The sequence below is a fragment of the Entelurus aequoreus genome, linkage group LG13, assembly GCF_033978785.1.
Source record: "Entelurus aequoreus isolate RoL-2023_Sb linkage group LG13, RoL_Eaeq_v1.1, whole genome shotgun sequence".
Classification (NCBI taxonomy): domain Eukaryota; kingdom Metazoa; phylum Chordata; class Actinopteri; order Syngnathiformes; family Syngnathidae; genus Entelurus; species Entelurus aequoreus.
The window spans coordinates 22501434-22525171 of record NC_084743.1 but is presented as its reverse complement, the minus strand read 5'-3'; the positions used below and the strand labels follow the sequence as shown (position 1 = coordinate 22525171).

At 37.8% G+C, this 23738-nt stretch overlaps 1 protein-coding gene across 1 annotated transcript in view; it reads right to left on the bottom strand.

Annotated features, from left to right (window-relative positions):
• Nucleotides 1-23738, bottom strand: part of LOC133663730 (obscurin-like protein 1) — a 102340-nt gene that overhangs the window by 44704 nt on the left and 33898 nt on the right. The window lies entirely within an intron of this gene.

Sequence of the window (23738 nt, the reverse complement as noted above, 5' to 3'; positions counted from 1 at the left end):
GCAGACTTCAAGATTGTTTCATTCTCTGTATTACCACTCCACAAAAAATTAGAAATGAATGTTAATGACATTTGAAGCATAGTGAGAAGGGTGATACATGTGATGTATTAGAGCGTTTTGACGTATGATTACACTTTTGCGGGTATTAGAGGTCGTGACAAGAAAAACTAAGCTTATCACCTTCCACCTGCGTATTGCAACCGTCGGAATGTGACTCATCATCAGTTGTACGACTGTTCACCCCAGACAATGAAGAGACTGCTGAGTCCACATCAGGTGTCGTTGTACAGCCTTCTGAATTGATCTTTGTTCCTGATTGCGTAAAGAGATTGTTTCCATCCTTACACAAGCAATTCTTGCCCATAGAGTCTGAGACCTCACAATGGGTTGTGTCTGGGTTGCCTGCTTCAATACAATAGGTTGTGTCTGGTTTGCCTGCTTCAACAGACTCCCTTGCCTTAACTTCCGGGAAAGCTGAGAATCAAATCAATGCTTCAAGAATTTCAGTTCATTCAACATTAAATTAATACGTTTTGCAGCTCGAGATCTGCATCAGCCAGCATCTTGTCAATGCTTGTTCTCACTATTATATCAGAACGAAAAGCATAATAATTTGCAGAAATATGCCCTAAGTCAGGGGTCACCAACGCGGTGCCCGCGGGCACCAGGTAGCCCGTAAGGACCAGATGAGTAGCCCGCTGGCCTGTTCTAAAAATAGCTCAAATAGCAGCACTTACCAGTGAGCTGCCTCTATTTTTTAAATTGTATTTATTTACTAGCAAGCTGGTCTCGCTTTGCCCGACATTTTTAATTCTAAGAGAGACAAAACTCAAATAGAATTTGAAAATCCAAGAAAATATTTTAAAGACTTGGTCTTCACTTGTTTAAATAAATTCATTATTTTTTTACTTTGCTCCTTATAACTTTCAGAAAGACAATTTTAGAGAAAAAAATCCAGCCTTAAAAATTATTTTAGGGTTTTTAAACACATATACCTATTTACCTTTTAATTTCCTTCCTCTTCTTTCCTGACAATTTAAATCAATGTTCAAGTATTTTATTTTTTTTTATTGTAAAAAATAATAAATACATTTTAATTTAATTCTTCATTTTAACTTCTGTTTTTTCGATGAGGAATATTTGTGAAATATTTCTTCAAACTTATTATGATTAAAATTCAAAAAAAATATTCTGGCAAATCTAGAAAATCTGTAGAATCAAATTTAAATCGTATTTCAAAGTCTTTTGAATTTCTTTTAAAATTTTTGTTTTGGAAAATCTAGAAGAAATAATGATTTGTCTTTGTTAGAAATATAGCTTGGTCCAATTTGTTATATATTCTAACAAAGTGCAGATTGGATTTTAACCTATTTAAAACATGTCATCACAATTCTAAAATTAATCTTAATCAGGAAAAATTACTAATGATGTTCCATAAATTATTTTTTAAATTTTTTCAAAAAGTTTCGAATTAGCTTGTTTTTCTCTTCTTTTTTTCGGTTGAATTTTGAATTTTAGAGAGTTGAAATTGAAGATAAACTATGTTTCAAAATTTAATTGTAATTTTTTTTCGTGTTTTCTCCTCTTTTAAACCGTTCAATTAAGTGTAAATATCATTAATTATTAATAATAACATAGAGTTAAAGGTAAATTGAGCAAATTGGCTATTTCTGGCAATTTATTTAAGTGTGTATCAAACTGGTAGCCCTTCGCATTAATCAGTACCCAAAAATTAGCTCTTGGTTTCAAAAAGGTTGGTGACCCCTGCCCTAAGTAATGTCATCAGATCAATGCATTTACTATGAAATATTTACCAGCTATTACCTATTTCAAATAATCCTATTTTTCTAGTACATTACACTCACATTACAAAATATTACCAGAACCAACTGACTAAATTGCATCATTATGCTCAGGTTTTTTGCTGTTTGATGCAGTTCAGATAGCATGCAATCCTTTTTTTCTGAGATTTTGAGTTAAAACCAGGGTTTATGACAACAGTTAGATCAAACCAAACCAAACTTCAGGCAATACGAGTGAAAAAAACAAGGACACTCCACATTTTCCATTCTAGGACATAATGTAATAGGTGTAAGGGGTTTTAACTTGATAGCAGGGTTATTATAACTAAAATGTTCTTTTACCATCTGGTTTGTGACCTTTGGGTTTAGAATAACTAATGGGCTACATTTGAAATGTTAATGTATTCCTGTATTTGCTGATGATTTAGCTTGGAAAAATAAATATCTCACAGGGTTCTTCACGTGTCCACAAGGAGTAATTCATTCATCTCTAGTGATCTAAGTTGTTTAAGGTGTAAAAAATTAAAGAAAAGGTTAATGATTTTAAAAATACATAAATCACCTGCGACATCCACCTTGAATTCTATGTGGTCATCTGCAGAATCACAGCAGTAAACCCCAGCATGTCTGACTTCTGCGGCTTTAATAACCAACGCTCTCGATTTTTCTTCTTTATGGCGTTCATAATCACTCTTTGGAGACAGGTCTTCTCCATCCTTGTGCCACTGGACCTGGGCAGTTGGCTCTGAGACTTCACACTGCATCCTAACTGGGCAGTCTGCCTCTACTAATTTGTTTTTTTCTTTTTCTGGAATGGCTGCAAATTTTACAGGAGCAGCTAGTAGGTGGAAAAGATTTTGAGCAAAATTAATCATATGGTAAGGGATTATTAATAAGTATACACCGTTAGGTACATTATACTTCTCAAACCTAAAAACAAAGAAATCACCTTGGATGTCCACGTGGAATGTAACGACATCGTCAGCGAGTTTACAGCTGTAGAGGCCCATGTCTGACATCTTAGCTGAATGGATTATTAATTTTCTGAGGCTGTCACCTCTTTTCATGTCAAGACCCGTTTTGCAAAAAAGTTCTGTATCATTTTTAAACCAGGAAACCTGGGCAGCAGGATCCAATACCTCACATTGGAGAATGATTGGACAACCAACCGCAACCATTCTGTGTTTTTCTGATTGCGGCACGGGCTTAATTTGTGGCAATCGGCCTAAGGGAAGAGAACAATTGAGTTGACAGTACAACCTCCGGAAAGTCTTACCTTGGATGAAGATGTGTGTGGTAACACAAAGATGTCAAGAAAGAAACTGATCACCTTTTACATCCACTTTGAATGTGACGGTGTCATTCGCTGTTGCACAGTGGTAAACACCACTTTGTGTGTTTTCAGCTGAAGGGATGAAAAGTGTTCGTCTTCGACCCTCTGTCTGGATCTCCAGATTATCTTGTGGTTGTAGTTTGATCCCATCCTTGTACCAGTCAACGTTAGCAACAGAATCCTGAGCAAGCTCGCAGCTGAGGATAATGGCATTGCCTTCTTGAAACGTCTTGTTCCTTTCTGCCTCTTTGACCTCTGAGAACTTTGTGGGAAGAGCTATAGAGTTAAGATATTGCAAGAAAAAAGAGTCTTAATACATAGAAATATGAGTATTGAGTATCCATGTAATTCCAAAAGATTTCAAGAAACAGCAGTAAGCAACTGAGAGCACCAATACAAACCATGCAATCAGTAATTGACTTGACAGGTGTGCAGGAGTCAAATGTACACTACCGTTCAAAAGTTTGGGGTCACCCAAACAATTTTGTGGAATAGCCTTCATTTCTAAGAACAAGAATAGACTGTCGAGTTTCAGATGAAAGTTCTCTTTTTCTGGCCATTTTGAGCGTTTAATTGACCCCACAAATGTGATGCTCCAGAAACTCAATCTGCTCAAAGGAAGGTCAGTTTTGTAGCTTCTGTAACGAGCTAAACTGTTTTCAGATGTGTGAACATGATTGCACAAGGGTTTTCTAATCATCAATTAGCCTTCTTAGCCAATGAGCACATTGTACCATTAGAACACTGGAGTGATAGTTGCTGGAAATGGGCCTCTATACACCTATGTAGATATTGCACCAAAAACCAGACATTTGCAGCTAGAATAGTCATTTACCACATTAGCAATGTATAGAGTGTATTTCTTTAAAGTTAAGACTAGTTTAAAGTTATCTTCATTGAAAAGTACAGTGCTTTTCCTTCAAAAATAAGGACATTTCAATGTGACCCCAAACTTTTGAACGGCTGGGTATGTGTTAACCACAGGTAAAAGTACACTGGCTGCAAGCAACCAAAAGAAGGACTCTAACCAAAACAGACATAATGTTCCTGATAAGTTTTTTTTTCCATATGTTTAAAAAAGATGGCTGATAACATGACTACTCCTTGATTTACAGGTAGACAAAAAAGAAAGTCAGCAGCAAGATTTGACGTTTTGTCACAATATGCAGACGAAGATGTTTTTTTTCTGTTTAGTTTTTTTTTTAAAGAAATGTCACTGCTGTCAAAATGGAATCACAATTCCAGGATCCCAAAGATAAATAATACATTTTATATGCAAAGGGGGAAATCATTATTTTACACCCTCCACATAAACATGCCAACAGAGACAAATCCAGAACCAAAGCATTAGAGGGGAACGGCACTTTAAAAAAAAAAAAATTGTGCCCATCGTTCACTTTTCTTATGAGACAAGAACACACACACACACCTTTCCATTTTCTGTGCCTGTGTTTAAATTGTACAAAACTGTTAACAAGAAGCGGTTAACAATGCAAGTAGTGGGATTCTGCATTGTAGGTTTCAATGGTTAAAGCAGGGGTGCTCATTACGTCGATCGCGGAGGCTGTGTCAGTCGTTCGCCAGCCAGGCATTAAAAAAATAGTCCTAAAAATGAGCGATCATAAATCTTCACTATGACGTCACTTTCGTCACTTGGTTGACATTCACGGCACCCGAGGGTCTTCTGAGATGACGCAGGCTACAGACAGGAAGGCGAGAAACACTTTTTATTTCAACAGATTCTGGCGCCGTACCTGTCGTCAAAACTCCGAAGACCAACTGCACAGTTCCTGCCTTCACAATAAAAGCTCTGCTTCATCCTGCCTGTGCTAAGAGTCTCAGAAAGCTGGCGTGCACAAGCTAGCAAGCTACGGAGTTTGCCGCCAATGTATTTCTTGTAAAGTGTATACAAAGGAGTATGGAAGCTGGACAAATAAGATGACAAAAACCAACCACTTTCATGTGGTATTGGACAGAAAGGAGGACTTTTTTTCTCCTCCATTTGACAATGTGGACGTTATCAGCACCACTGTCTGATTCCTATCAATGCAAGTAATCAGAACCAGGTAATACACCAACTTATATTCTTGTCTTCATGAAAGAAAGTAATCTATATGTGTTAAACATACTTGTATTATCATTAAACACCTTTAACTTGTTAACAATATTAACTGTATGTGTTAAACATGCTTGTATTATCTTTAAACACCTTTAACTTGTTAATAATATTAACTATATGTGTTAAGCATGCTTGTGTTATCATTAAACACCTTTAACTTGTTAACAATATTAAGTATATGTGTTAAACATGCTTGCATTATCTTTAAACACCTTTAATATGTTAACAATATTAACTATATGTATTAAACATTCTTGTATTATCATTAAACACCTTTAATTTATTAACAATGTTAACTATATGTGTTAAACATGCTTGCATTATCATTAAACACCTTTAACTTGTTAACAAAACATATATTTCTTAAATAAGTAAATATGAATTATATATATGAATGAGGTAGATCCCCACGACTTGATCAATTGAAAAGTAGCTCGCCTGCAGAAAAAGTGTGAGCACCCCTGGGTTAAAGTATAGAAACTGTAAGCAATACTTTGGTAGAAGAAAATGAATTGACAATGTCGTGAGTTCGGTTGAACACATGCACACGTTCTGTTCCAGGTAGTTAACAGTGCAAGGCCAGTTAAAGTTCCGAGCATCACCTTTTACTTCCACAGTGAACTGGATGTCGTCATCCTTCGACTCACAACGGTATACGCCAGAATCAGCCATCTTGGCAGATGGAATAACTAGACTTCTCAAGTTTTCCTTTGACTGGATGTCTATTCCACTTTGAGGTAGGATCCGTGATCCATCTTTGAACCATGTGACTTGTCCACTGGGGTCTGAAAGCTCACACTGCAGAGAAATGGGGCAGCCTGCCATGACTGTCTTTGTCTGATCAGCCTCTGATACAGCTGAAAACTTCTGAAGTGGAACTAAAGGACGGAATGCAAAACGCAGTTAGATTTGAAAAGGGTGTTTTTAGCTTTCATTTTTTTTCCAGACATGCTTTTAGGTATGTCAAGTATTGTTTCACCTTTACATGCTGAAATAAGAAACTAAAACTATATTGAATAAGAAGACAGAATAAACATTTTCGGTTTAACTTGTATCAACTAAATCAATTAAAAAGGAACTGCACTTTTTTTGGAATTTTGCCTATCGTTCGCAATCATTATGAAAGACACAGATTGTTTTTCTTACGCATTCCAACTTGTAAATAAAAGTCAGCTTATAGCGGAGCCAATGTGAGCATAAAATCCAATAAATATCCATTCACAAACAGCCAACAATACTTCTTCACATTTCGTGATTTGAATATTAACCAAGTATTAGGGACGACGTGCCAGCAACCTGAGTGTTCCTGGTTCAATCCCCACCGTCTACTAACACCGTCACGTCCGTTGTGTCCTTGAGCAAGACACTTCACCCTTGCTCCTGATGGGTCGTGGTTAGGGCCTTGCAAGGCAGCTCCCGCCATCAGTGTGTGGGAATGGGTGAATGTGTCAAAGCGCTTTGAGTACCTTGAAGGTAGAAAAGCGCTATACAAGTATAACCCATTTACTATTAGTAACATTGTTATTACAAGCGCTAACGCAGACAAACTATTTTTTATAGCGGCGCTGTGCCAATTTTTACATCATCTGCTGCTTGTTCGCTTCCTTGCTCCCTGTAATGTTATTATAGATCATAACAAGTAGGTATTCTGACAAGTTGGTACACTTTGACAACCAAAACTGGCAAAGAAGACACGAAAAGACGCCCTCAACCCCTTTTCTTCGTGAGGATTATGAGACATTCTTCATCTAAATATGAATATATGAACATCCCAGCAGTCGGCATCCTAATGACAGCAGACCTAATACAGTAAGTCATATTGCAGTATGTTTGTTGGCTTTCATGAAGTCTAGAGTGAGTAGTAATCAGTGATGAAGATTTAAAAAAATAAAAAGTTGTAAATTAATATGCGCATGCCCAAAATGATCAAAATACGTAAATACCATTTTTTATTTTTTTTTACAAATGTGCCTGATAATACATTACATATATACTTACATCATGTATTAAAAAACCTCAATGGAGGTGTTTGGATGTTTTTTTAAGGGCTTTTTTGATCGCACTATTTTAATATATAAAATGCAAAAAGTAAATAAATCACATCCATCACCACAATCATTATCATGATTGTGAACGATAGGCAAAATTCCAAAAAAAAGTTCCCATTTAAAGCATTCAAGAAAAAAAAAAATATATAAACTTATATCAATAAAATATCCCCATGCACATAATTGAACATTTGGCATTTTGAAAACTTCTCATTTGATGCAATCAAGAAAATGATGCAAATAAATACTGTACATAAAGATTCCCACCCAAGTCAATGCTTTGCTTATTGCTTATGGTCCAAACACTAATACATTTTAGACTAACATAAATTGGATTATCAATTAGTAAATTTCTATTTGGTTATTTTTTATTTTTAATGACAGAAAAAAAGAAATGTTACAGCAAATAACTGCTGTTTTTAAGATGCTTTCCCCCCAGAAAACCCACAAACAGTAAACCAATCAATCAATAAAATGTTGCAATGTAAGTAATTACACTGCTGGTACGCAAGACATTAGTACAAGTTCCCAGTGGTGGTGTGCCATGATTGCGCTGAGTTATATGATTATTTATTTGTTTTGACTTATCATGCTAATACAAGCAGGGTAGCGAACCAGGTCAGCATTGATGTATGCTTTTTGGGTTCTGGGCAGTCCATCCAGCAAAAGGTGAACAATCTTTTGTGTCCTATTTTTGAATAATTTCCCGAAAACGGATGGATGGATGTTTTCCATTTGTAGCTACTGGAAGACTGCCCCTTGCACAAGCTACCCATAAGGGAGTGTGCGGGAAAGTCAAAAGACTTTATGGAAGACTGGGCGTTGATACAAGAGAGAAGATGGGGGCACAAGAGCAAAATTCTCAGAGAAAAGTCAGGATAAAGTCAGCTAAGCTTATTGTCCAAGTTTTTCCAACCCGTGTGGTAAGAACAACAGATGCATGGCACATCTATCTCGATGAAATTCTATTTGAAGATCACACAAAAAAAACGTGTCACCTTTAACGTTCACTTGAAATAGTGCTACATGATAGTTTAGTGTTATCACCATAGCTGTATCGGTTTAGCAAACAGCTTCTGAAGCCGGTAGCTCATTCTCCGTATATTCAGGCTCAAAAAGAATAGGTTCCAAATCCTAAATCTAGTCAAAGTCTGCCATCATTAGTATTAGTAGTTGTTGGCAATAGCAATCGTTGCTAAGCAGAGTTGACAAAACACCTTAAAGACGTGACCTGTAGACCTGCACAAAACCTTAATGGGCTACAAGGCTAGCAACACAAAGCTTGATAAACAAAAGAGTAATACTGTAATTCAGAATTGAAAGACGTACTTTGTGTTATAAGCATGGTTCCGAGTATAGTGAGAATTACACGAGAGGAGCTGGTTAATGATCTTAAGGAAGTCACCAAGAAAACCGTAGGTAACATAGTTTCCAATAAGATGTTGAGCGTGAAAATGGACAGAACCGTTTGAAATTTGACACAAGAAACAGCCAATGACACGAAGAAGGCTTTCTGAATATAACACCAACAGTGATGTGAATTTTTGGGAACCTAACGATTCGATCCGATTCAGATTCCTGGGATGACGATTAAATTCAGAATCAACTCTCGATTCTCGATTCGAGACGTTTTTTGAAATGTAATATTTGGTATAATAATTATAATGATACTTTTACAAAAGAGGTTAGAAAAGCTCCTTCTGGTCGCATGGAGACGGCCTAAAAACATCTATTTCAAAATGTATTTTTTTAATCAATTTTGGAAAATAATTATTCTATTTAGAATCCAGATGAATAAGGATCGCAATTCAGATGTGAATAGATTTTCTCGTGCACGGCTAGACACCAATAGTACTATATCCTCGTTAAACATGTGGATATCAACATTCCGCTTTAGGGATGGTCATTTGTATCTTTGCCATTTTCATTTTTGTTTCTATGTAATTAATTCAATAAAAAACAAAAAACAGTCAAAGTAATATTCAAATAAATCATGAATAAAACACTTAGAACATCTGCCTCTCTCTGTTAAATGCACAGACCTGTACCTAGAATCTCCTGGCTTTAGAGAGAACACCGAGGCTTGGTCAAGAATCTGACTTCCAGCATGACAGTGACTTAAAACATAACCAAGGCAACAAAAGAATGGCTCATGAAGAAACTGAAGTGCCTGAGCCAGTCTCCCCAAGGGAATAACATCCATCCATTTTCTACCGCTTGTCCCTCTCAGGGTCACGGGGTTGCTGCACCTTGGATAAGATGCCACCTCATCGCAGAGCCAACACAGATAGACGACATTCACACTCACATTCACACACTAAGGCTGATTTAGTGTTGCTAATCAACCTACACCCAGGTGCATGGAGGAAGCCGTAGTAACTGGGGACAACATGCAAACTCCAACCCAGGACCTTCTTATTGTGAGGCACCAGCACTAACCTCTGTTCCACCGTGCTGCCACATAATAACATATAATATTAAATTGATTGTCTCTCTTAAAATAAATCTACCATAAACTTGATGATCTATTCAAATAGACCAACTATTCAGATCAACTATTCATTTTTTATATATCATTCCCTCACTGTAATTCTAGAAGTGGTAATGTCATGGCATTTTTTTCCAAGATAAAATCTCCTGCTGCTGTCAATTGGCGCCTGCCATTCCTCAAGTTTGGTGACCTTACTTGTAATAAACCTTTTCCAAAGAGCTCAGTTATGGTCTCATCTGACTACATCACATTATCCCAAGCCTGGTTGGATTTATTCAGGTGCTCACTGGCAAACCTTAAACAAGAAGGTACAATGCAGGATGTCAATCCATTCCAGCAACGTGTGTTACTAAAGCTTTTCTTGGTGACTGTAGTCCCAACTCCCTTGATATCTCTATCCAATTCGTTTGTAGTAATTCTGGGCTGGTCCCTCACTTTTCTCACAATCATCCTTACCGAACAAAGTTAAATTCTTGAATTACACACTCGGGCACCAGCTCTGACTGTTACCTTGTATTTCTTACATTGAAAATAATTATTCCATCTTTAGTGGTCTCTTTCTCACCAAGCTTGTAACCCATTCTAGTCTTGTGTAGGTCTACAATCTTGTCCTTAAGGTCCTTTGATAGCACTTTGGTTTTGTCTATGGTTGTGGAGAGGTTTGAATGGAAATAGACTGTTTGAAATGTTATGTTTTCTTCAACATTCTGTCTGTCAGCTACAATACATTTAGCACCAAAAATATAGACTGTTTATGTCTTTGTAAGATTGTAAACATAAAAATCAGCATGAATCAAAGACTTATGTCCCTTACTGTATCCGCAGGTTTCAATGATTAAGTAGAAAAACTGTAAGCTATATTTAAGGTAAATCAAATTAATAACAATATTGTGGGATTGGTTGAAACCATGAACACTTTCTGTTCCAGGTAGTTAATAGTGCAAAACCAGTTAAAAGTTACAAATCCGAGCATCACCTTTCACTTCCACAGTGTACTGGAGGTTGTCATTCTTCGACTCACAACAAAATACGCCAGAATCAGCCACCTTGGCAGACGAGATAACTAGATTTCTCAAGTTTTCCTTTGACTGGATGTCTATTCCACTTTGAGATAAGAGCTGTGTTCCATTTTTGAACCCTGTGACTTGTCCACTGGGGTCTGACAGCTCACACTGCAGAGCAATGGGGCAGCCTGCCATGACTGCCTTTGTCTGGTCAGCCTTTGATACAGCTGAAAACTTCTGAAGTGGAACTAAAGGATAAAATGCAAAACGCAATTAGATTTGATAAGGGTAAGTTTACTTTCCATTGTTTTCCAGACATGATTTTAGGTATGTCAGGTATTGTTTCACTTTTACACGTTTTGTCACCTGCAGTCTTCACCTGCGACGTCACAGGTGAAGACTGCAGTCCTGAAAATAAGAAACTAAACATGTCTTAAATCAGAAGACAGAATAAACCTATTCGGTTTCAGTAGTACCAACGAAATCACTTAAAGCAATCAAAAAAAAAATTACTGTTCCTACAGCATTAAAATATCCCATGAGCATAAATGAACATTTGGCATTTTGAAAAATAACTCAGCTTCTCATTTGATGCAATCAATACAATTTTGCAAATAAGTACTGTGTATGATTCCCATCCAATAATGAAGTCATTGTTTTGCTTATGGTCCAAACACTAATACAGTGGTCCCTAACCTGTTTGTAGCTGCGCGGACCGGTCAACGCTTGACAATTTGTCCCATGGACCGAGGGGGGGGGGGGGGGGGGGGGGGGGGGGGGGGGGGGGTATGGTTTTTATTTATTTTTTATTTTTTTTATTTTATTTTTTTGTCATAAAGAAATACAACCATGTGTGCTTACAGACTGTATCCCTGCAGACTGTATTGATCTATATTGATATATAATGTTTATATTGTGTTTTTTATGTAGATTTAATTTAAAAAAAAAAAAAAAAGTATATATTTTTTTAAATTTCTTGTGCGGCCCGGTACCAATCGGTCCACGGACCGGTACCGGGCCGCGGCCCGGTGGTTGGGGACCACTGCACTAATACATTTAGACTAACACAAGTTGGATAATCAAGTTAGTAAATGGGGTGTTATTTGTTATTTTTAATGACACAAAATGAATGTTACAACAACCACCTGCTGTTTTTACGATTGTTTCCCCCACAAAAACTCACAAACTGTTTACCAATCAATCGAAATGTTGCTCAATGCCTAGTAAAAGGTACAAAAGACTTTAAGTGTAATTACACTGCTGGTACGCAAGACATTAGTACAAGCTTCCAATGGTAGTGTGTCATGATTGCGCTGAGTTATGTGATTATTTATTTGTTTGGAGTTATCATGTTAATGCAAGCGGGGTAGCGAACCAGTTCAGCAGTTATACGTTTTTGAGTTCAGGGCACTCCATCCAGCAAAAGGTGAACAATCTATTTTATCCCATTTTTGGAGAATTGTTTTCTATGTTTAGCTACTGGATGACTGCCCCTTGCTCAAGCTACTCATAAGGGAGTGTGCGGGTAAGTCAAAAGAGTTTAAGGAAGACGGGGCGTTGTTACAAGCAGAAGAGAAGATGGGGGGACAAGAGCAAAAGTCTCAGGGAGAAGTCAGGAAAAAGTCAGCAAAGCACATTATCCGAGTTATTCCAACCCATCTGAATGGATTTTTGTGCGCACCCCGAGACACCAATAATATTATCTCCATCGTTAAACATGTGCATACAAACATTCTGCTTTAGGAAAGTTCATCTGTTCCATTTCTATTTTTGTTTTTATATAACAAACAAAAAACAATCAACATAAAGTTAAAAAAAAATCATGAATAAATAGGAGCAGAAAGAAGTATAAACTTAGAACATCTGCCTCCCTCTGTTAAATGCACACAACCATGTACCTTAAAATCAGCATGGATCCAAAACCTATTTCCCCTACCATATATATGCGTATGTACTGTAGGTTTCAATGATTAGCTAGAGAAACGTTAAGCAATATTTAAGGATTTAAGGCAAATTAATTGACAAAATTGTGAGTTTGGCTGAAAACATGAACACTTTCTGTTCCAGGTAGTTAATAGTGCAAGGCCAGTTAAAGATACAAATCAAAGAATCACCTTTTACTTCCACAGTGAACTGGATGTCGTCATCCTTCGACTCACAACGGTATACCCCAGAATCCGCCACCTTGGCAGATGGAATAACTAGACTTCTCAAGGTTTTCTTTGACTGGATGTCTATTCCACTTTGAGGTAGGAGCCGTGATCCATCTTTGTACCATGTGACTTGTCCACTGGGGTCTGACAGCTCACACTGCAGAGCAATGGGGCAGCCTGCCATGACTGCCTTTGTCTGGTCAGCTTCTGATACAGCTGAAAACTTCTGAAGTGGAACTAAAGGACGGAATGCAAAATGCAATTAGAATTGAAAACGGTATTTTTAGTTTCCATTTTTTTCCAGACATATTTTTAGGTATGTCAGGTATTGTTTCACCTTCACAGCACCCCCCTTAAGGTACAAAATACTTTTAGCGTGTAATTACACTGCTGGTACGCAAGACATTAGTACAAGTTTCCAATGGTAGTGTGTCATGATTGCGCTGAGTTATGTGATTAGTTATTTGTTTGGAGTTATCATGTATACAAGTGGGGAGGCGAACCAGTTCAGCATCAATAGGTTTTTGGGTTCAGGGCAATCCATCCAGCAAAAGGTGAACAAGTATGTTTAACACACTAAGGAGAAAATGGTATTTCTAATCAACCAAACTTGACTTAGTACTTTGGTGTAGAAAACCTTGTTGGCAAGAACAGAGGTTCAACGTTTCCTGTCGTTGGTCATCAGGGTTGCATACATTTCAGGAGTGACTTTGTTCAAAGAAACATACCCAAAGCAGAATGTTTCTACCTTTTCCTAAGAGCTAAATTTTGGTCTCATCTGACTACATCACATTCTCCCAAGCCTGGTTGGATTTATTCAGGTGCTCACTGGCAAACCTTAGACAGGAAGGTATTCTGCAAGATCTCAATCCATTCCAGTAAAGTATGTTACTCATGTTTTTCTCGGTGAATGTAGTCCCAACTCCCTTGATATCTCCATCTAACTGTTTTGTAGTAATTCTGGGCTGGTCCCTCACTTTTCTCACAATCATCCTTACAGAATGAAGTGAAATTCTTGAATTACACACTCGGGCACCAGCTCTGAATGCTATCTTGTATTTCTTCCATTGTGATTAATTATTCCATCTTTAGTGGTCTTTCCAGTCTTGTGTAGGTCTAAAACCTTGTCCTAAGGTCCTATGATAGCACTTTGATCTTGTCGGTGGTGATGGAGAGGTTTGAATGAAAATTGACTGTTTGAAATGTTATGAGTTATTTTTAACTTATGTCTGTCAGTTACAATACATTTCGCATCAAAAATATGGACTGTCAGTGGCTTTATAAGATAGTAAACTTAAAAATCAGCATGGATCTAAGACGTATTTCCCCTGCCGTATCTGCATATGTACTGTAGGTTTCAATGATGAAATAGAGAAACTGTAAGCAATATTTTAGTAGAAGCCAATGAAATGACAATATTGTGAGTTTGGTTGAAAACATGAACACTTTCTGTTCAAGGTAGTTAATACTGCAAGATTAAAACAACACCTTTTACTTCCACAGTGAACTGGATGTCGTCATCCTTCGACTCACAACAGTATACGCCAGAATCCGCCACCTTGGCAGATGGAATAACTAGATTTCTCAAGTTTTCCTTTGACTGGATGTCTATTCCACTTTGAGGTAGGAGCCGTGATCCATCTTTGGACCACTTGACTTGTCCACTGGGGTCTGACAGCTCACACTGCAGAGCAATGGGGCGGCCTGCCATGACTGCCTTTTTCTGGTCAGCCTCTGATACAGCTGAAAACTTCTGAAGTGGAACTAAAGGACGGAATGCAAAACGCAATTAGATTTGAAAATGGTATTTTTAGTTTCCATTTTTTTCCAGACATTGTTTTAGGTATGTCAGTTATTGTTTCACCTTTACATGTTTTAATTGTCACCTGCTGGTCTGAAAATAAGAAACTAAAAATACATTCAGAGGACAGAATAAACCTATTCGAGTTGACTGGTACCAACTAAGTCACTTAAAGCAATTAAGCAAAAATACTGTTCTACAGCATTAAAATATCCCAGTGAGCATAACTGAACATTTGGCATTTTGAAAACTGACTAAGCTTCTCTTTTGACGCAATCAATAAAATGTTGCAAATAACTACTGTACATAAAGATTTCCACCCAATTTTTAAGTCGATGCTTTGGGTATTGCTTATGGTCCAAATACTAATACAGTGAGACTAACACAAGATGGATTATGAAGTTGGGAAATGGGGTATTATTTGTTATTGACACAAAATGAATTGTACAATGTTTTTCCCCCAGAAAACTCACAAACAGTTTACCAATCAATCAAAATGTTGCTCAATGCCTAGTAAATGGTACAAAATACTTTTATTGTGTAATTACACTGCTGGTACGCAAGACATTAGTACAAACTTTCAATGGTAGTGTGTCGTGATTGCGCTGAGTTATGCAATTATTTATTTGTTTGGAGTTATCATGTTAATACAAGCGGTGTAGCGAACCAGTTCAGCATCAATATGGTTTTGGGTTCAGAAACGTCAAACCAGCAAAAAGTGAACAATCTATTTTGTCCTATTTTTGGATTAATATTTTTCATTTGTAGCTACTGGATGACTGCCCCTTGCTCAAGCTACTCATAAGGGAATGTGCAGGAAAGTCAACAGAGTTTAAGGAAGACTGGGCGTTGTTACAATCAGGAGTGAAAATGGGGGCACAAGAGCTAAAGTCTGAGGGAGAAGTCAAGGAAAAGTCAGCAAAACACATTGTCTGAGTTATTCCAACGCATGTGAATGGATTTTTTGTGCACCCCAAGACACCAATAATATTATCTTTATCGTTAAACATGTGGATACGAATATTCCGCTTAAGAGAAGTTCATCTGTTCCATTTCCATTTCCATTGTTGTTTTTTATTTAATTATTTCAATAACAAACAAAAAACAATCAACATATCGTTAAAATAAATCATGAATAAAAAAGGAGCAGAAAGAAGTATAAACATATGACATTTGCCCCCCTCTGTTTATTGCACAGACCTGTACCTTAAAATCTTAGAGGAGAATCTCCTGGCTTCAGAGAGAACACTGAGGTTTGGTCAAAGATCTGACTTCCAGAATGACAATGACTCCAAACATACAACCAAGGCAATAAAAGAGAGGCTTATGAAGAAACTGAAGTGCCTGAGCCAGTCTCCCCAACGTAATACCATAGAACATTGGGGAGGCCTGGCGTAGTGGGTATAGCGGCCATGCCAGAAACCTAAGTGTTGCAGGTTTGCTCCCCGTATCTTGACATCCAATTACTGTCATAGCATCTCAATATTAGAGACAAGATAAAGCTCCTGCTGCCGTCAATTGGAGCCTGCCATGCCTCAAGTTTGATGACCTTACTTGTAATGACTGATGCAAACCCATCACTTTTTCAAGGATGACTTCTACAGTTTGTCTAACCCTTCCAACTCGAATTTGCCCTGCTGTATATATTCAAATTTGGCATTAGAGTGACATTAAACGTCTATGGACTCATTAAATCATAGGTATAAGGTTCTAGTAAGCTCGGTATGAAGTTCTCCACTGGAAGTTTAAATATTTCAGCATTAATAGTAAGGAGAAATACAGCATGGAAAATACATTTTTGATCTATTTTTTTTTAAGCTTTTCAATTTGCAAAAATATGAACAGCCCAGAATTGTTATGGTAAGTTCACTGCAACCCAAATAAACATTTTGTTAAAAAAAACACTTTCAGTTCAAGGTAGTTAATAGTGCAAGGCCAGTTAAAGTTACAAATCAAAACATCACCTTTTACTTCCACAGTGAACTTGATGTCGTCATCCTTCGACTCACAACAGTATACGCCAGAATCCGCCACCTTGGCAGATGGAATAACTAGACTTCTCAAGTTTTCCTTTGACTGGATGTCTATTCCACTTCGAGGTAGGAGCCGTGATCCATCTTTATACCATGTGACTTGTCCACTGGGGTCTGACAGCTCACACTGCAGAGCAATGGGGCAGCCTGCCATGACTGCCTTTGTCTGGTCAGCCTCTGATACAGCTGAAAACTTCTGAAGTGGAACTGAAGGACGGAATGCAAAACGTAATTAGATTTGAAAATGGTATTTTTAGTTTCCATTTTTTTCCAGACATGTTTTTAGGGATGTCAGGTATTGTTTCACCTTTACATGTTTTAATTGTCGACTGCAGGTCTGAAAAAAGGAAACTAAAAATATATTCAATCAGAGGACAGAATAAACCTATGCGGGTTTACTGGTACCAACTAAATCACTTAAAGCAAATAAGATATAAATACTGTCCCCATGAGCACAAGTGAACATTTGGCATTTTGAAAAGTAACTCAGCTTCTCATTTGATGCAATAGATAAAATGTTGCAAAAAGGTACTGTACATAAAGATTTCCATCCAATGTTTAAGTCGGTGCTTTGCTTTTTGCTTATGGTCTAAACCAGACCTGGGCAAATTAAGGCCCGGGGGCCACATGCGGCCCGTTGAGCTTTTCAATCTGGCCCGCCAGACATTCACCAAATTTTTTTTTAGATCTTTAAGATGGAAAGTGTAGCTGCCATTATGATGTGCAGTCATGTTTTTTAATGACCGTACGTCTTCAACTATACAAAGTATTTTAATGGTTGGAATCTGCGCTTATGGATGATATACCAGTTACTATGGTAATCTGATTAGTTACAATGGTAATCTACGTCACAGCAGCTCAGATGAGGCACCAAGCAGTGTGGGCGGGAAGCGTTTCCACAGACACGGAAGGAGATTTTCACAACAAAGTTCTAAAGCTTAGTGGTATATAGAATAGAATACAATAGAATAGAAAGTACTTTATTGATCCCTGGGGGAAATTCAGCAAATATCAGATATATCAGATTGTAGGTGGGTTTATTTTGTACCCTTCGCGTTCATATTTCACTGTTTGTTGCATTTTTGTTGCATTTCACTTGATTGTAAAATATGTCGATCGAAAGGGGGTGTGACATTCATATTTTGTCAATATTCAGTGTTTTATCCTTCATAGAAAAATGTTAAATACCATTATGTTTTTTAAGGCGGTCTGTCATAACGTTTTTAGCATTCAATCAGACATTATTGTAAGGTTTTATATTAGTGTTCCTAAAAATAGATATACCGGCCCCCAGACACATTTTTTTCTCTATATGTGGCCCCCGAGTCAAAATAATATGCCCAGGCCTGGTCTAAACACTAATATATTTAGACTAACACAAGTTGGAGTATGAAATCATTAAAGGGGGTGTTATTTGTTGTTATTAATGACACAAAATGAATGTTACAGCAACCATCTGCTGTTTTTAAGATGTCTTGTAAAAGGTCTAAAAGACATTTATCGTGTAATTACACTGCTGGTACGCAAGACATTAGTACAAGCTTCCAATGGTAGTGTGTCATGATTTGTTCTGAGTTATGTGATTATTTATTTGTTTGGAGTTATCATGTTAATACAAGCGGGGTAGCGAACTGTCAAGACTTGGTCCTGGGGGTTTGTTTTTTCAGAAGGCAACGGAAAGTTGGCGCGGGCAAGACGTGAATTTAGATACATTTTTAATTCAAACTCAAAAAAAGTACAAACAAAAGGCGCTCACAGCGGAGGTAAAAAACTTGACTATGAAAAAAAAAGACTTGCACAAAGGCAAAAAACTATGAACAATAACAAAAACTTACTTGGCAATGGCATGAAGAATAAACTATAATAAACATTAATCTCGTGGGTGGATGAAGCATGGTACGAAATGATAGAGGATGTCACCAGGACGAACAACAGAAACAGACAGGCTTAAATAGTGACATGATCAGTGAAAACAGGTGCGTGACTCTAAACGTGAAACAGGTGCGTGACTCTAAACGTGAAACAAGTGCGTGGCATGACAGGTGAAAACTAATGGGTTACTATGGTGACAACACAAACAAAAGTGCACAAGGAGTCCAAAAACAAGACAAAACATGATCACAGAGACATGACAGCGAACCAGTTCAGCATCAATATGTTTTTGGGTTGAGGGCACTCCATCCAGCAAAAGGTGAACAATCTATTTTGTCCTATTTTTGGATGAATGTTTTCCATTTGTTGCCTTTTTTCCCCTTGCTCAAGCTACTCATAAGGAAGTGTGCTGGAAAGTCAAAAGAGTTTAAGGAAGACGGGGCATTGTTACAAACAGGAGTGAAACTGGGGGCACAAGAGCTGATGTCTCCGAGAGAAGCCAAGAAAAAGTTAGCAAAACACATTGTCCGAGTTATTACAACCCAAGACACCAATAATTGTATCTCCATCGTTAAACATGTGGATACGAATATTCCGTTTTAGGGATGGTCATCTGTTCCATTTCCATTTTAGTTTTGTATTTAATTAATTCTATAACAAACAAAAAACAATCAACATGGTGTTAAAAAAATCAGGAATGAAAAGGAGCAGAAAAAGTATAAACCTATAACATCTGCCCTTCTCTGTGTATTGCACAAACCTGTATTTTGCAAGGCCAGTTAAAGTTACAAATCAAAACATCACCTTTTACTTCCACAGTGAACTGGATGTCGTCATCCTTCGACTCACAACAGTACATGCCAGAATCAGCCACCTTGGTAGATGGAATAACTATACTTCTCAAGGTTGCCTTTGACTGGATGTCTATTCCACTTCGAGGTAGGAGCCGTGATCCATCTTTATACCATGTGACTTGTCCACTAGGGTCTGACAGCTCACACTGCAGAGCAATGGGGCAGCCGACCATGACTGTCTTTGTCTGGTCAGCCTCTGACACAGCTGAAAACTTCTGAAGGGGAACTAAAGGATGGAATGCAAAACGCAATTAGATTTGAAAATGGTATTTTTAGTTTCCATTTTTTCCCAGACATGTTTTTAGGGATGTCAGGTATTGTTTCACCTTTACATGTTTTAAGTGTCACCTGCGACTTCACAGGTAAAGAATGCAGGTCTGAAAATAAGAAACTAAACATATATTCAATCAGAGGACATAATAAACCTATTTGGGTTTACTGGTACCAACTAAATCACTTAAAGCAATCAAGAAAAAGTTAAAGTTAAAGGTACAAAAGACTTTTAGCGTGTAATTACACTGCTGGTACACAAGACATTAGTACAAGCTTCCAAAGCTGGTGTGCCATGATTGCGCTGAGTTATGTGATTATTTATGTTTGGAGTTATCAAGCAGGGTAGCGAACCAGTTCAGCATCAATATGTTTTTGGGTTCAGGGCAGTCCATCCAGCAAAAGGTGAACAATCTATTGCCCCTTGCTCAAGCTACTCATAAGGGAATGTGCAGGAAAGTCAAAAGAGTTTAGGGAAGATGGGGTGTTGTTACAAACAGGAGTTAAAATGGGAGCAAAAGAACTAAAGTCTCAGGGAGAAGTCAAGAAAAAGTCAGCAAAGCACATTGTCCGAGTTATTCCAACCCTTGTGACTGGATTTTTTTGTGCACCCCAAGACACCAACAATATTATCTCCACCTCTAAACACACTAAGGGGAAATAGGTATTTGTAATTAACCAAACTTGACTTAGTACTTTGGTGTAGAAACCCTTGTTGGCAAGAACAGAGGTTCAATGTTTCCTGTCGTTGGTCATCAGGGTTGCATACATTTCAGGAGTGACTTTGGTCAAAAAAACAGACCCAAAGCAGACCGTTTCCACCTTTTCCTAAGAGCTCAATTTTGGTCTCATCTGACTACATCACATTCTCCCAAGCCTGGTTGGATTTATTCAGGTGCTCACTGGCAAACCTTAGACAGGAAGGTATTCTGCAAGATCTCAATCCATTCCAGTAAAGTATGTTACCCATGTTTTTCTCGGTGATTGTAGCCCCAACTCCTTTGATATCCCCAAGCAACTCTTCTGTAGTAATTCTGGGCTGGTCCCTCACTTTTCTCACAATCATCCTTACCGAATGAAGTGAAATTCTTGAATTACACACTCGGGCACCAGCTCTGACTGTTATCTTGTAGTTCTTCCATTGGGATTAATGATTCCATTTTTAGTGGTCTGTATCTCACCAGGCCTATAACCCTTTCCAGTCTTGTGTAGGTCTAAAATCTAGTCCCTAAGGTCATTTGATAACACTTTGGTCTTGTCTATGGTGATGGAGAGGTTTGAATGGAAATTGACTGTTTGAAATGCAGTTACAATACATTTTGCATCAAAAATATGGACTGTCCTAGTCTTTGTAAGATAGTAAACGTAAAAATCAGCCTGGATCAAATATTTATTTCCCTTGCGATATCTGCATATGTAATGTAGGTGTCAATGATTAAGTAGAGAAACTGTAAGCAATAATTTGGTAGAAGCAAATTAATTGACAATATTGTGAGTTTGGTTGAAAACAGGAACACTTTCTGTTCCAGGTAGTTAATAGTGCAAGGCCAGTTAAAGTTACAAATTAAAACATCACCTTTTACGTCCACAGTGAACTGGATGTCGTCATCCTTCGACTCACAACAGTACATGCCAGAATCAGCCACCTTGGTAGATTGAATAACTAGACTTCTTAATTTTTCCTTTGACTGGATGTCTATTCCACTTCGAGGTAGGAGCTGTGTTCCATCTTTATACCATGTGACTTGTCCACTGGGGTCTGACAGCTCACACTGCAAAGCAATGGGGCAGCCGACCATGACTGTCTTTGTCTGGTCAGCCTCTGATACAGCTGAAAACTTCTGAAGTGGAACTAAAGGACGGAATGCAAAACGCAATTAGATTTGAAAATGGTATTTTTAGTTTCCATTTTTTCCCAGACATGTTTTTAGGGATGTCAGGTATTGTTTCACCTTTACATGTTTTAAGTGTCACCTGCGACTTCACAGGTAAAGAATGCAGGTCTGAAAATAAGAAACTAAAAATATATTCAATCAGAGGACAGAATAAACCTGTTTGGGTTTACTGGTACCAACTAAATCACTTAAAGCAATCAAGAAAAAGTTCAAGTTAAAGGTACAAAAGACTTTCAGCGTGTAATTACACTGCTGGTACACAAGACATTAGTACAAGCTTCCAAAGCTGGTGTGCCATGATTGCGCTGAGTAATGTGATTATTTATGTTTGGAGTTACCAAGCGGGGTAGCGAACCAGTTCAGCATCAATATGTTTTTGGGTTCAGGGCAGTCCATCCAGCAAAAGGTGGACAATCTATTGCCCCTACTCATAAGGGAATTGCAGGAAAGTCAAAAGAGTTTAGGAAAGATGGGGTGTTGTTACAAACAGGAGTTAAAATGGGAGCACAAGAACTAAAGTCTCAGGGAGAAGTCAAGAAAAAGTCAGCAAAGCACATTGTCCAAGTTATTCCAACCCATCTGACTGGATTTTTTTGTGCACCCCAAGACACCAACAATATTATCTCCACCTTTAAACACACTAAGGGGAAATAGGTATTTCTAATTAACCAAACTTGACTTAGTACTTTGGTGTAGAAACCCTTGTTGGCAAGAACAGAGGTTCAATGTTTCCTGTCGTTGGTCATCAGGGTTGCATACATTTCAGGAGTGACTTTGGTCAAAAAAACAGACCAAAAGCAGACCGTTTCCACCTTTTCCTAAGAGCTCAATTTTGGTCTCATCTGACTACATCACATTCTCCCAAGCCTGGTTGGATTTATTCAGGTGCTCACTGGCAAACCTTAGACAGGAAGGTATTCTGCAAGATCTCAATCCATTCCAGTAAAGTGTGTTACCCATGTTTTTCTCGGTGATTGTAGCCCCAACTCCCTTGGTATCCCCATGCAACTCTTCTGTAGTAATTCTGGGCTGGTCCCTCACTTTTCTCACAATCATCCTTACCGAATGAAGTGAAATTCTTGAATTACACACTCGGGCACCAGCTCTGACTGTTATCTTGTAGTTCTTCCATTGGGATTAATGATTCCATTTTTAGTGGTCTGTATCTCACCAGGCCTATAACCCTTTCCAGTCTTGTGTAGGTCTAAAATCTAGTCCCTAAGGTCATTTGATAACACTTTGGTCTTGTCTATGGTGATGGAGAGGTTTGAATGGAAATTGACTGTTTGAAATGCAGTTACAATACATTTTGCATCAAAAATATGGACTGTCCTAGTCTTTGTAAGATAGTAAACGTAAAAATCAGCCTGTATCAAATATTTATTTCCCTTGCCATATCTGCATTTGTACTGTAGGTGTCAATGATTAAGTAGAGAAACTGTAAGCAATAATTTGTTAGAAGCAAATTAATTGACAATATTGTGAGTTTGGTTGAAAACATGAACACTTTCTGTTCCAGGTAGTTAATAGTGCAAGGCCAGTTAAAGTTACAAATTAAAACATCACCTTTTACGTCCACAGTGAACTGGATGTCGTCATCCTTCGACTCACAACAGTACATGCCAGAATCAGCCACCTTGGTAGATGGAATAACTAGACTTCTTAAGTTTTCCTTTGACTGGATGTCTATTCCACTTCGAGGTAGGAGCCGTGATCCATCTTTATACCATGTGACTTGTCCACTAGGGTCTGACAGCTCACACTGCAAAGCAATGGGGCAGCCGACCATGACTGTCTTTGTCTGGTCAGCCTCTGATACAGCTGAAAACTTCTGAAGTGGAACTAAAGGACGGAATGCAAAACGCAATTAGATTTGAAAATGGTATTTTTAGTTTCCATTTTTTCCCAGACATGTTTTTAGGGATGTCAGGTATTGTTTCACCTTTACATGTTTTAAGTGTCACCTGCGACTTCACAGGTAAAGAATGCAGGTCTGAAAATAAGAAACTAAAAATATATTCAATCAGAGGACAGAATAAACCTATTTGGGTTTACTGGTACCA